Genomic DNA, 11332 nt, shown 5'->3' with positions numbered 1-11332 from the left:
GCAGGAGCCCCAGATTCTGTCTACTCCCAGAACCGCAATACCCAATTCATAAGATTAATCACTGCGGTGTGTGGTAAGCACTTACTATGTGCCAGGCACTGTACTAAGCGCTGAGGTGCAGACAAGCAAGTCGGGTCGGACGCGGTCCCTGGCCCACACGGGGCTCACGGTTTTAATCCCCATTTTCCAGATGAGGTAACTAAGGCACGGAGAAGTTAAGTCACTTGCCGGAGGTCACACAGCAGACAAGGGGCAGAGCTGGGATTAGCACACACTGATCCTTCTGACTCTCAGTCCCCAGCTCTAGAGGTTACTATGTACCAAACAATGGGGAAGGTACAAGAGAATCAGGTTAGACTCCCTGTCCTACTGTCTCAGGGATTTGATGTTTAAGAGGTAGCTTGGGATATATGTAGTCAAGTCTCCACAGAGCAGAGGTGATCTGGGGGTGTCTTTACTCATCAGAGTGCCAGGCTGCTACAATGTAGGGTGTCACGAGGTTAAGCGTTGAGGCAGATTTAATGTGATCATATCAGACAGAGTTTCTGTCTCATATTGGGCAGAGTCTTTAGCACAACCTCATTAGACAGAACCCACTGGAATGGTGAACTGAAAAGGAGCACACCCCAAGCAGAGCAAATCTTTAATATTTGATGGAGCAAAATCACAATGAATTGAGCAGAAGTCGCTGGGAGAGGAGACAGACCGGCATGGCAGTTTTCCATTAGGAGAGGAGTTGCTCTCTTTGAGCAGAGAAACAATCAATGCTATTTATTCTGTGCTAACTGTGTGCAGAGCACTGGTACTAAGCACTTGGGAAAGACAGTACAGTAGAGATGGTACACATGATCTCTGCCCTGAGGAAATCACACAGTTGTATCTCTTGAGCACCTACCCTGTGCAGAGCAAAGTACTAAACCCTTGGAAGATGCACGTTTGGTCCTTAAGGAGTTTATCTTCTAATAGAGGGTATTGCAGGGAAGCAGCATAGCCTAGCGGATAGTGCACAGGCCTGGGAGTCAGAAGGACCTGGGTCCTAATCCCAGCTCTGCCCCTTGTCTGCTGTGGGACCTTGGCCAAGTCACTTAACTTCTTTGTGCCTCATTTACCTCATCTATAAAATGGGGGTTAAGATTGTGAGCTTCATGTGGGACAGGGATTATGTACAACCTAATTAGCTTGTTTCTAATTAATACAGTCCCTGGCACATATTAGGAGCTTAATAAATACCATAAAAATAAATTGGATTATTTTTATAACTCTCTAGCAATGTTCATGCCTTTGTAATCCTGGACATGGAGAGCTGCAAACTCTAGCTGGGTCCCGAAGGTTCTTTTTATCCTTTTTAAACAGCCGCTTCCTTCTCTCCTTTTCTTTCCTTTATGCCTAGAAGGAGGAGCCCCAGACATAATCCTCATCAGTCATCTAGTACACCACCGGGTCTCTTTCTTTGAATATAGAACAGCCAATATCTGGTAGAGTTTAGGGATATGACATTCTGTCATCATCATCAATGGTATTTATTGAGCACCTACTATTTTTTGAGCACTGTACTAAGACCTCGGGAGAGTATCATGCTACAGAGTTGGTAGACCCGTTCCAATTTCTTTCCCAAGAGAAGGAAGTTGATGGGGAGCCACTTGAATCTTGGCTTGGCGGGAAGGCCAAGAGCAAGTTGGAGGTCGTGGTTCTGACTGGGAGGGCACATTTTCCCCTTTCTCCATCATTCTTGTCCAAAATAAGTGTGTCTTAAGTCCTCAGGAAATAATGGAATACTTGTCCATACAAACAGCGGGTGCCCAATATGACTTTCAGGAGGTGATACCACAAAAATATTTATTTCATCTCTCTCCTAGGTCCAGGAAATGAGTGCAAATGTGATTCATTCCAGTGATTAATGCAGTTATTTTCCGTAAACAACAAAAGGCAATTTCCGTCTATTGGGCTAAAGCGGCTATAAGTTTCACCCTTACAACATCTGCTCGTTTATTTTTCCACCACCAAATACGTTTTGTTTCCTATGCCTGAGTTCCACATGTCTATTTAAATGAAAATAATGAAGAGTCAAATAGCATTGGCTCCAACTGGAAGAACTGCACAATAATTGCTCACAGAGCTATGTCGATTAAGTGCATTTTCAGTGAAAAGTAAAGCAGCGGAATTATTTTCACCAAGTACAGCTTCTCTACTCAATACCCAATGTCTATTATTACCGTTCATAGGCTAGTGTGGTCATTACTGTTTCTGTTGCTCTCTTCTCAAATATCCTGAGAATTCGGCATGAAAATGTCTTTCAAATATCTTCACTTGTCAAGGGCTACAGGGATCTCCACTGGGGCGTTTTCCAAATAGTAATAGGAAAAACCTCGAGAGACACCGAGGACCAGAATATATAAAAATGCAGCCAATTCCTGATTGTTTTCAGCTGTCTGTTATATTCCTTGAAAATAATTAGCAGGTAGCATGATTCATAGGCTGCAGGATCTATCAGGAATTTGGAGGTGTGAATTCCTGTTCTCTTTTTTTTTTCTGGTATTTGTCAAGTTTTTACTATGTGCTAGGCGCTGTACTACGTTCTGGGGTAGATACAAAGATAGACACGGGTCCATGGTCCAGATGGGGCTCATAGTTTAATCCCCGTTTTTCAAATGAAGTAACTGAGGCCCAGAGAAATGAAGTGACTTGCCCAAGGTCATACAACACATAAGTGGGATTAGTGGTAGAGCTGGGAGGGCAGTGTGTCTTAGTGGAGAGAGCACGGGCCTGGGAGTCACAAGGACCTGGGTTCTAATCCTGGCTCTGCCACATGTCTGCTGTGTGACCTTGAGCAAATCACTTCACTTCTCTGGGCCTCAGTCACTTCATCTGTAAAATGGGGTTGTATGAAGCCCTGGGGTAGATACAAGCTCGTCAGGTTGCACACAGTCTCTGTCCCACATGGGGTTCACACTCTTAGTCCTCATTTGACAGATGAGGTGACTGTGTCCACCCTGATTAACTTGTATCTACCCCAGGTCTTGGTGCAGTGCCTGGCACATAGTAAGTGTTTAACAAATACCACTAAAAAAAAATAGAGGGGTGCAGAAGAGGCAGCCTGGGCGTAGGGGAGGCTACCCCCAGGCACGTAATGTGGAGCCCCACAGTTTCAACGGGCACCCCACCCTGCCCCGTAGTCTGGGGGCGTCAACGCCAGATGGGAGCAGGATCGGGACTAAGCTGGGGTGACGAATACTCCACGAGATCGAATGGTCCCAGGGTGCTCGCTAATCCAAACCTCGGACAAGTCACTTCACTTGTCTGGGCCTCAGTCACCTCATCTGCAAAATGGGGATTAAGACCGTGAACCCCACGTGGGACAGAGACTGTGTCCAACCTGACTAGGTTGTATCTACCCCAGCGCTTCTCACAGTGCCTGGCACATAGTATGCACTTAACAAATACCATCATCTTTCCTTCATTTTGAGTGGAGCCAGGACCGTGTGCCTAGTCTGAATACTCAGCAGTTTGTCCCTGATGGTGTGAACCCAGGTTTGGGAAATACTTGCGGAACTACCTCTTTCCAGGTGTGCTAAGTAAAGCCAGTCCCGCCTTCATCTTGTACGTATCCTTATGTGCCCTGCTTGTCCGTTCGCTCGTATTTATTGAGCGCTTATTGTGTGTAGAGCACTGTACTAAGCACTTGGGAGAGTCCAAAACACAAATAAACACATTCCCTGGCCACAGTGAGCTCCCGGCCTTCACCCTTGCCAGTTTTCTGCATCTCAAACACATCCTCGGGGCTCCAAAACAATAGACCCCGAAGTTCTCGTGTGACCGGGGCCTCCACTGCCCCCCTGCCACCCCACGTGGCTTCAGAGATGGGGGGCTGAAAGAGACGATGGGAATGAAGGAGGAAATGGGGGGAGAGCCTGGAATTTTCTTCTCTGAACTGCGCTTCTTCAGAGTTCCCTCTTGCCCCAACTCCCAAGTTCTCTCCTTTTCTTCTGCTGCCACCCACTGCCTCCTCTGCCACTGGTCTGCCCAGCCTCAGTTTCCCAGCTATATAGCCCTGAGGATGAGGCTGCTGGGAGCACAGGGGCCCGGGGCAGTGGCCGAGCAGCAAGAGGAAAGAGGCCCTTAAGCTCGGAGACACAGAGAGAGGTACGGAATGGAAAGATATTTGGGGATATGGGGGGAAGGGGTAAGGAGACCTTCAAGAATGGGGATAGGTGGGGTTGGAAGCGAAACGAGGGACCCTTCCCACGGCCAGTTCATTAAACTCCAATTTGAAGAGAAGCAATCTCAGGCCCACTGATAAGGAACCGTTATGAGGAGATGGACGGTAGAGGCTTTCCCTAAGCCCTCATTTCCTTTTCTCCCAGTCCTTCTGCGTCATGCTGATTTGCTTCCTTTATCAACACCCCCAGCCCCATGGTGCTTATGCACATTTCTGTAATTCATCTATTTATATTAATGTCCGCCCCCCCTTTTGGACTCTTGGTTATGGCAGGGAATGTGTCCGTCAATTTAGAGCACAGGGCTGGGAGTCAGAAAATCCTGGGTTCCAGTTCCGCCTTTGCCACATGTCTACTGCGTGACCTTGGGTAAGTCACTTCACTTCTCTGTGCCTCAGTTAACTCATCTGTAAAATGGGGATTAAGAGGGCTAGCCCCATGTGGGACTGCGACTGTGTCCAACCTGAATACCCTGTATCTACCCCAAGGCTTAGAACAGTGCTTGGCATACGGTCAGTACTTAACAAAACCATATTTATTAAGCACTAAGTACAGTGATCAGCACCCAGTAAGCGCTCATTAATACCACTTTTTGATTGACTGCTAGCTCCTTGTGAACAGGAAGCACATCTACCAACCCTGTCGTATTGTTATTTCCCAAGCGGTCAATAAGTGGTAAGCGGTCAATATACCACTGATTGATTGAGGTGCTGCCCATGCAGTTCTGGCTGGGTGGATCCAAACTACACCCGTTCCCTCTTAGCCCGGCTGAACAGTAAAAATAGGGAGGGTAAGAAAGCCATATTGGACTATTCCGATTCACATCGGTGAATTCTATCGACGAACTAACTACCGTGATGCAACATGAATTTTGAGGAGGAGAAAAACAAGAAGCTGGGGTACGTTTACGGTTTCATTTGTTTTATAGACACCCTCTTGTCACTGTGGGTGCTTGCTGTGCTCTGTTTGGGGTTCAGGAACCCAGGGGTGAATAGCTATATTTTCTGACAGCAGTGTCAGAAGTGGCTGAGAAGGCAGAGGGAGTGGAGAATGTTCCCACCACTCAGTAATCCCGTCCCTGAACCTGGCATGGACCAAACACGCATCTACTCCGAGAGCAGAATTGGGACAAGGTCATAAAGTGTCTATACCTTCTGGAGAGAATCGGGTACAAGAGGCTTGCTTCCTCTCAGCTTCTAGGAAGCCTTAGAGAGCAGGGGAGTGCAGTGGTAAAACCGGAGAAAGAGAAATATGGACCAAATCCTGAAGTAATGATAAGTAAGCTGATATCGTGATCTGGGGGATTTGATTACATGAAGTCAAGGATTATGCCTAGTGCTCATTTTGAGGTGCTATATAAGGTGATTCAGGAGGATTCCATGATTAGTTGCGCTCAAGTTAATAGAGCGCAATATATTTGGGAGAACAAACATTATTACAAATACATTCCCAGATGGAAGATGTGTATTTTATATGCTTGGATTATATATAGAACACACAGGACTGACATAAAACAAAGAAATGGTGTCGTGCATAAAGAAATCTTCCTGTAGAACAAAATTGGAATTACTGAACATATATTTCTAATTTTAAAATTTAATGACTTTGAATCATTCTAGCTTTTCATGTCTGGAGAGAAAAATCATTTGGTGTATTTTCTTAATATGAGAAAAGCTAGCAATCGGCTGAAGGGGGAAAATAGGAGTAAAATACCCAAAATTTCTGAGCAACGGTTTCTTTTCTTGCTTTCCTCTCTCTTTGAACATTCAAAATAGGGAGGGTAGACAGCCATAATGGACTTAACATTATATTCTGATTCATACCAGTGCAATTTTGTTGCGGAATTAACTATTCTTGAGGCAGAAAAAACTAAGAATCTGGTGAATGTTTACCGTTTTATTTGTTTTATGGCTACCCTCTTGTCACTTAGAGGTGTTTGTTGTGCTCTGCCCTTGTCCCAATGCAGGATAATAGTGTAGTATTTAAATCGTTCATTTATCCATTGATTCTATCTAAATTGAAATCATCTTAATTTGCTTTTTCTGTAAAGTATCATAATAATAACAAATGTATCGCCATCCTTTCCCCCAAATGTATCTATAACATATAATTCTCTGCTCTCTCTTTTCCCATCGGGCTCCCAATTACTTTGAATAATCATGAATGTTTCTTGGGGAAATATGTTTAAAAATCCACATTACACAGATGGCAAATTGATCATATTCATTACGGTTGCCACTCTCAAAGTTTGGCAATGTTTAAGCATTTCATTCTGTACGTTTGCAAACTAGAGCACAATCAATATTTTATCATTCTAAAAACAAATAATGAAATCAGTCTTACAGTTTCCTTACCGAAGCATTTGCCATTCTGTATTTCAGTTAATTATAAAATGAATGCCAAGAAAAAGATTTATTTTGCAGTTTTTCTTCTTCCTTCAAGTATGTAAATAGGTAAGTCTGCAGTTCCAACTGGCTTGAAGTAGGGGTGATTTTAGAATTGAGAAAGACGGGTTCTCAGTCATTCGTCATTAATTATTAATTAAATGTTGTTCACACACCCAAGTGACTAGGTCCTAGTAAGCCTTATCTCTTTCATTTCTTTTTGATGGCTCCAAGTTATGGGGCCTTAATCATGGCATGGAAGAGATCACCCAAGCTGCAGAGGAGCCCCCTGCACCCCAAAGGAAATCAGGCCACGTGGAGCCTTTAGACTGAAAACTCGCTGTGGGAAGGGAATGTGTGTACCAACTCTGCCTAGCGCTTAATACAGTGCCGCAGTAAGTGCTCAATAAATAGAGAGGCAGCGTGGGTCAGTGGAAAGAGCGCGGGCTTGGGAGTCAGAGGTCGTGGGTTCTGATCCCCGCTCCGCCGCTAGTCTGCTCTGTGACCTTGGGCAAGTCACTTAACTTCTCTGTGCCTCAGTTACCTCATCTGCCAAATGGGGATTAAAAAACTGTGAGCCCCACATGGGACAACCTGATCAACTAGTATCTCCCAGCGCTTAGAACAGTGCTTTGCACATAGTAAGCGCTTAACAAATACCACAATTTATCACTAATTGATGACTCAATAACGTGCGGTATGTTTTATACCTCCATTTTACCTCTTTGGCACTGCACAGCCAATTAGTTTCCAAAAAAAAAAATTAAACCACATGGAATGGTTAATTCACTATTGACAATGGAAAACAACTGACCTAATTTATAGTAAGTTTTCAAAGGTTCCCCTGTCCAAAAGGAATGTCCATTAAGTCGTCATTTCTGCACTGAAGAAATATGCATTACCATGAAAATGGGTTTGTTTTACGTGAAAATAAATTTCCTTTAACAAGTAAATTGCTGTATAGAAAATCTGATACTGATGGCATATGGACTTTAAATTGAAATTTTATTTTCAAAAACGGGGTGTTGTGTGTATGTATGTATACGTGTGTAATAAGTACATTAACTTTAGATAGGGCATGTGTGTGTATGTGTGTATCTGTATATAGGTGGAATATATATTCCACTTATAATTTTGACTTGCCCAAGGTTACACACCAGGCGAGTGTCATAGCTGGGATCAGAACCCAGGATTTCGGACTCCCAATTCTATACTGTTTCCAATTGGCCGGGCTACTTCACCGCTTCTCAGTTATTACCGGTCAGGAACTGCTCTCTGGCTCTTGTGATCTGAGGAGACTGTATATAGGGTCACCCCCTGGAAAAAAAGATTTAATAACCACTTCATCTCAGAACAAGTGCTAGGCTGAGAAACAGCATGGCACGGTGGATAGAGCACGGAAGTCAGCAGGTTATGGGTTCTAATTCCGACTCCATCACTTGTCTGCTGTGTGATCTAGGGCAAGTTCCTTCACTTCTCTGTGCCTCAGCTACCTCATCCGTAAAATGGGGATTGAGACTATGAGCTCCATCTGGGACAGGTACTGTCCCATCTGGTTTGCTTTCATCTACCCCGGTGCTTAGTACAGTGCCTGGCCCATAGTAAGTGCTTAACAAACACCACAGTTATTATCATTATTCTTATTTCATGGCAGATGCAAGGAAGAGCATTCTCAGGAACATTTCTTTCTTTCCACTTCCCTCCACCAGCCCCACAGGGCTACATCGTTGATATGCCACTCTAAAGTTTCTAACTCAGAGGCTCATCTCCTCCGTAACAGCTTCACACAAATCAGTCTGGATGCCGCTGCTGTTACTGTGTCTTTAAGATATTTTTTCTGTCCTCTCCGATCACTGTTACCTCACTGTAACTCAGAGTACTGCAGCCATGCGTGGCATAGTAAGTAGGTAGATCATGGGCCTGGGAGTCAGAAGGTCATGAGTTCTAATCCCAGCTCTGCCACTTGTCTGCTGTGTGGCCTTGTGCAAATCACTCAACTTCTCAATGCCTCAGTTCCCTCATCTGTAAAATGGGAATTAAGAATGTGAGCCCAATGTGGGACACGGACTGTGTCCAACTAATTACTTTAGTATTTAGAACAGTGCCTGGCACATAGTAAGTGCTTAACGTACACCACAATCATTATTATCCTGCTGCCATCCATTCTCCAAACTCCCTGCCAATCCAGAGATTGTGGATTGTGACCAGGATTTCTTCCATCACAGTGGGCTGACCCTCCCATTAGAAAATGGGAAGCAGCGTGACCTAATGGAAGAGCATGGGCCTGGAAGTCAGAGGACCTGGGTTCTAATCCCAGCTCTGCCACTTGTCTGCTCTGGGACTTCGAGAAAGTCACTTCGCTTCTCTGTGCCTCAGTTCCCTCATCTGTTAAATGGGGATTAAGAATGTGAGCCCGCCAGGGGACGTGGACTGTGTCCAGCCTAATTAGCTTGTATCTATCCCAGTGCTTAATTCAGTGCCTGGCATGAGGTACACGCTAAGAAATACCATTAAAAAAAATTCCTAGTTGGTTGGAAATACGTTGGTCTCTCACAAAGTACACACGGTTTTCTGTACCCAGTAGGTATTACGCTAGTAATTGATAAGGTAAGGAGTCTTAAAAGCATTTCTATTCCTGTTTTCCCATTGTATTACTATTATTATAGGAAACTGATGTTTGTGAAGCTATTTTGCTTCCAGTCTTTAGAAGGGCATATTTGAGCCTCAAAAATTAAATAGAGAAATTCTGAAAAAAAAAATGGGAAGACAGTATTTCAAGGGATATTGTATTAAAGTACAATTAATTTTAAAAGACATTCCCCCCCATTATGACCAACTGAATAGAACATGCTTTAGCATTTATACAGTGCTTAATAATTTCAAAGGATTTGGCTATTAAACTAGTATCCGACAAAGGTCAGGATTATTTTTCCCTCAGAGAGAGAAAATTGGAGCCCAGATATGTGATTTGCCCAGAATTACACTTTATTGTTTAAATGAATGGTGTTATAAAGATTTTATTCCAGTTTCCCCAGAGCAACCCTGACTGGGTGGACAATGGATAAAAACATTCTCCTCCATTTGAGAAAATAATTGGAAAAATCAGATGGCATTCCACTCTGGAGGAGGAGGCGCTGTGGGTGGAGAAGGTCCCTGGACTGGGCACTTTCTGACGTTTTTCGGATGGGGTTTCAGGTAGGCAGAAAAGTAGCAGTAAGAATAATTTTTATCTGACACATTGTATGCAGAGCACTGTGGTAAAGACTGGGAAAAAAGACCCAGGTGAGAGTTGGAGAAGCAGTGTGGCCTAGTGGCAAGAACACAGGCGTGGGAGTCAGAGGTCATGGGTTCTAATCTTGGCTGTGCCACCTGTCAGCTGTGTGACTTTGGGCAAGTCACTTAACTTCTCTGTGCCTCAGTTACCTTATCTGTAAAAATGGGGATTGAGACTGTGAACTCCACATGGGACAACCTGATTACCTTGTATCTACCCCAGCACATAGAACACTGCTTGGCACATAGTAAGCGCTTAAGAAATACCATTATTATTATTATTATTATTATTATTGATTTGTGGGTCCCCCCCCCAACCTTCCACTTCCCCTGTGATGCTCCTCTTAAGAAGACCTTTTCTGATACAATCCCTGGCCCTCCTGGGCCTACAGATGTAAGAGTTTGGTGGCAGACATGGTAGGCAAATCAATAAATTTTATTCACTGAATACTTATCATGTGCAGAGCACATTACTAAGGGCTTGGGAGAGGACAATACACTGGCATTGGTAGACTCGTTCCCAAGACTCGTTCTCTGCCACAGCGAGCTTGCAGAGGGGGAGACAGATGTTAATGTAAATGAATAAATTAGATATTCACTCATTCAATCATATTTATTGAGCGCTTACTATGTGCAGAGCACTGTACTAAGCTCTTGGAATGTAGATAAGTACCTAAGTGCCATGGGGCTGAGGGAGGGTTGAATAAAGGATGCAAATCTATGTGCAAGGGTGATGCCAAAGAGAGTGGGAGAAGAAGAAATAAGGTCTTAATCAAGGAAGACCTCTTAGAGGAGCTGCGCTTTTGATAATTATTTGAAAACTGCGACAACGATCTTCTTTCAAATATGGAGGGGGAGGGTGTTCCAGTCCAGAGGAGGGATGTGGGCGGGTGATCAGCGGCGAGTTAGAGGAGGTACAGTGGGTAGGTTGGCATGAGAGAAGCGAAGTGTGTAGGCCAAATTGTTGTAGGAGAATAATAATAAAAAAATAATAATAATGTTGGTATTTATTAAGCACTTACTATATGCCGAGCACTGTTCTAAGCGCTGGGGTAGACCCAGGGGGGTCAGGTTGTCCCACGTGGGGCTCACAGTCTTAATCCCCATTTTACAGACGAGGTAACTGAGGCACCGAGAAGTGAAGTGACTTGCCCAAAGTCACACAGCTAGGTGGCTGAACCGGGATTCGAACCCATGACCTCCGACTCCAAAGCCCGTGCTCTTTCCACTGAGCCACGCTGCTCCTCATAGCGAGGTGGGGTGTGGAAGGGTAGGTGATTGAGTGTTTTAAGCCCATGGCAAGGAGTTTCTCTTTGATTCAGAGGTGGATGGGCAACCACTGGAGGTTCTTGAGGAGTGGCGAAACACGGACTGAACAGTCTGGTAGAAAAATGATCTGGGCGGCAGAATGAGGTATGGACTGAGGTGGGGAGAGAATGGAGGCAGGGAGGTCATCAAGGA

This window comes from Ornithorhynchus anatinus, chromosome 12, assembly GCF_004115215.2.
Source record: "Ornithorhynchus anatinus isolate Pmale09 chromosome 12, mOrnAna1.pri.v4, whole genome shotgun sequence".
Taxonomy (NCBI): Eukaryota; Metazoa; Chordata; class Mammalia; order Monotremata; family Ornithorhynchidae; genus Ornithorhynchus; species Ornithorhynchus anatinus.
This window is presented reverse-complemented; position numbering follows the sequence as displayed.